The sequence below is a fragment of the Etheostoma spectabile genome, chromosome 1, assembly GCF_008692095.1.
Source record: "Etheostoma spectabile isolate EspeVRDwgs_2016 chromosome 1, UIUC_Espe_1.0, whole genome shotgun sequence".
Classification (NCBI taxonomy): Eukaryota; Metazoa; Chordata; class Actinopteri; order Perciformes; family Percidae; genus Etheostoma; species Etheostoma spectabile.
The window spans coordinates 27934726-27938759 of record NC_045733.1 but is presented as its reverse complement, the minus strand read 5'-3'; the positions used below and the strand labels follow the sequence as shown (position 1 = coordinate 27938759).

The 4034-nt window shown below is 41.4% G+C and overlaps 1 protein-coding gene across 1 annotated transcript in view; it reads left to right on the top strand.

Moving 5' to 3' along the window:
* Positions 1-4034, top strand: part of cskl (c-src tyrosine kinase-like) — a 51726-nt gene that overhangs the window by 24305 nt on the left and 23387 nt on the right. The window lies entirely within an intron of this gene.

The following is a 4034-nucleotide window of genomic DNA, read 5'->3' as shown; positions in this document are numbered from 1 at the left end:
AAAAAAAAAAGACTTTCAAGTGTTGGCGTTGCAAAGTTTGTCCACCCCACGGGCGCTCTACAACGCGGTAAGAAGGGTTCTCCCTTCTATGTTTGTCTGTTTTAGTTATTATTAGGGTTCAAACCGCAAAGCAAACTTTGAAAGGCCACGCCCTCCACACCGTAAGTCCGATTGACTTGAGATTTCTCACACAGGTGCAGCTGAATGGGCTCTACAAAAAAGCCTCAGGGACCATTGAGGTCCACCTTGAACATTTTTCAGCTATATTGAATTTTTTGAAATACACATTTTTGAGATCTCCTTTTACACCGTAGCTCCGATTGCCACCATATTTTTCAGTAAATTATCAATGGATAAAGCTTATTAAAAGTTGTATAAAGCATGTCCATATCTCAATTACTTTTTTAAGTTATTGACCAATGAACTTTGAAAGGGGCGTGGCTCTGGACATACTAAATGAGCACAAATCAGCAACCTTAAGGCCAATCATCACGAAACTCACAGGGTATGTTCAGATAAGTGCCCCAGATATACCCAGACAGCTTTATATACATACGCCACTAGCAGCGTAGCTCCAGGGTTCTGGATGTTGGTGTGGAACGGAAACAAAAGTTTTCATTGCTTTGTTCGTATAATTAATATGCAGGGGTTTGTCTTATAGGCACAGTGCAGTAAAATATTGATGCGGTGAACCAAAATGACAAACTAGATGGATGAGCAGCAGCACTCCACATTCACGTTATCACTCTCATCTAGAGTCATCAAAGCAGTTTCAGTGTAGAAGGTTGTGCCACATGGTGCACAAAGACTAGGTCAGGCAGTTAAGTGAATACAATAGTAGATGTATGAAAATGGCACATAGGACACACGGTTATAATACTGTCTGTTATCAAAGCCTGCTGTTACATCACTGTGTGTTGCCATGACAGTCACCAGCAGCTCCTGTTGCACAGTGTGAGAAAAGTGTGTGTGTGTGTGTGCGTGCGTGCGTACGTGCGTGCGTGCGTGCGTAATGTATGGTTTGAAGTTTGACCTTGCCATATAAAGAGTCACATAGAGAATTGACTAATTATAGACGATTAGTGTTGGTGTCACGCACTCAGCTACTGCTTTTATCATGGTTAGAATACAAATTATTAAGCATTGTTTAAACCAACAATACCAATGCATCAAAAATCCAAGGCGCCTGATTAATTTTGGCAAATGTAAACAAACGGCCGACTGACAAAACAGTGGATTGCAGCTCAACCATTGCCCCTATGCAGAGCCACATTAGCCAAGACACGCTTTGTAATTCAATCTAAGCCAATCCAATTGGTCCAAAGCACAAACACACTATGTAAAATACCTTGCACCGTTGCAAATTGCACTGTTTACATGGCAGACATCGAGATAGAAGAGCATGTCATCGCTGCGGTAATAACTTCCCAGTGTTGTAAAATTGAGTTTAAAGGGATATACAAACTGTTGTTCAGCATCTTGGCGTCTGACACACCTTCAAACTAGACTTCCTGATCTGCAGTGCCATTGTTGGACTGAGCACAGCCTGAGGTTTCTACATAGCCAGGGTGACATCGCACTATACAGTAGCATAACACCTGGTGGAGTATCTACACCTTCCTTCTGAGCATCAAACATGGATGGAATCACAATGCATTTGTTATCAGTATGGGTCTTGGAACCATATTTTTCTCTGTGAGAAACTCCGTGAAGAGTTGGCGGTAGGGAGGTCAGGATCAACCAATTTCGTAATTGGTCAGTGGCTTTTTTGTAAAAGCCACTGACCTGAAGCGTTAAGTAGAGGAGCTGTTAAAATGTCTGAGGGAACTGGCATTCCAGACTTATATTGGCCAAAAATGCACCTTAAATCAACAGTGTGGGACCAAAACAATTTAAACTTCCCTGAAGTAACGGTAGTTAACATTAGGCCCGCACGATTCAAGGAAAAATATGAATCACAATTTTTACGCTTAGACCTGACATCACGATCCTCTGCCACGATTTTTTTCTCTCTCAGTGCGATGTTTATTGCACACATGAAACATAACAAAAAAAATTGGCCATACCAAATATAGATTTTTTCTTTTCTTTTCTTTTTTTACCACCTATAGCAAATTGCCCATCACCACAAGCCTGTAAACATAGAGGCTTCAATAAAGAGAAGGGGGAGCATCACATCACTTGGGAGCGCTTTAAAACCTATTTTATACAGTCTATGCTTAAAACTCACAGAAAAGTAGTAGTGTTTGTGAAGCAGTCAGCTCGTAAAATTAAAAAAGAATCAAAAGACCTAAAAAAAAATATTTAAATAAATGAATAAATTTAATTAAAAGCAATTTAAAATCTAAGTTATTTGAAAAAAGTCGTGATTGAGAGCTTGATTTTATAACTATTTATCGTGCAGGCCTAGTCAACGTGTTACTGTTTACTTTCCTCTTGCGGTGAAGTCATATTACCAAGGAGGACTGTGGGAGTCGTTTTCTCTCTCGCTCTGTCTGTCTGTGTAGCCTACGTTCTGTAGCCTATTCCCATTTAACCACTATAAATTCTTTTTAAGCCAGATGTTACACCACAAAAAAACAGACATAGTAGATGATAATACATATTTTAGTTTATTAGGAATATTCTAAAAGGATTCATTCTGCTATATGCCCCTCTCTCTATTACTTGACTAACTTAAGGAGAGCGATGTGAGCAGTGTGATGCTAAAGCTCTTGAATAGCTTACAGGCATTCCTCAGCACTGAAGAGAGATAAGAATAGCCCTCACTTGTCTCTCTCCTCTATTGGCCAGCTAGTGTGGCTGTGGGTTGGTGAGCCGCGCTGCTCTGTTGCAGTAATGCTGCTCTAAACGTACAGAAAGGCAAAGGGAAAGAAGCGGGGGCCCTCTGGGTGCAGCAGAGCAGCCTGGCCTTGGATATATTTGGCTTTGTCAGTTTGCATACAGATCTGCAATTAAGGCTTTTTCCTGTTTCAACACAGGATATCGCAGTGCTGTGAAGCTGGGCCATTGATGCTCTCAGGGAGCATGCTAGCCAGCAGCTAGGCCCTCTGGAAGAGATGCATCATTTTCGTGGCTCTAAAATTACACAGAGCACTGAGGTTCTTTTTGTAAGCGGAAAACAACTGGCTTACTTTCAGTGGCCAAAATGTCACTTTCCACGAAACGGATGTGGGCTAATCAAAGTGAAATCCATGGGCTCTTATTAATTGTACACACCTCAGAAATGCGGGGGAAATCAAAGGAAGGGGAGATGTTAAATGATGTGATGAATTATACTCATTTTGTTCAAGTGCTTTGTTCACTTTGTTTATTGATCTATTCTGACGTGACTCTGGTAAGAATGGCTATAGTTAATCTAAAGGAAGGCAGCAATCAGAGTACCCATGCTCACTGGACTTCAACTAATGCCTCTCCTCCCTCCTACAAAGCACTGGAAAATATGTGTCAGCTACTTCCTCCTTCTGACTCGCCTCCCTCCCCATTTCAACTTCCTGTTCTTTTGGCTGTTCGGAAGTGAGATGCTTTAAATTCAGTTACTGTTTCACCTTCAAACAGTTGTCATCTTTTGTATGCTGCCACCAAATTACCACTTTTTTACAAGGTGTGTGTGTGTGTGTATGTTAAGAGACACATAAAAACACGTTTCCAAGCACACAAAAAGACACCAGAACGCACACAGATTTGGGTCTGTATTAGGGCTGCAAGATTATGGCCAAAATGATAATCACGATTATTTTGATCAAAATTTCGATCGCGATTATTTGTTGATTTTAGCCAAAACAAATTTTATTGTCACATAGGCTATTTATAACTGCGACAGGGAGTGTGATGGACGCTACTCACAGAGAGACGGCTGACTCATCATGAACGGGTCCAGCACGGGTCGAACGGCGGATACACACGACGTGTGTATGAAACGTCTGTATCGTCACTGCGCTGCATTTTTAATGAACTATGATATTCTGGCCATGGGTCACATCTCTGGTCCTAGTCCAGCAGCTCCGTCTCACGCTGTTACTCTACCAACTGAA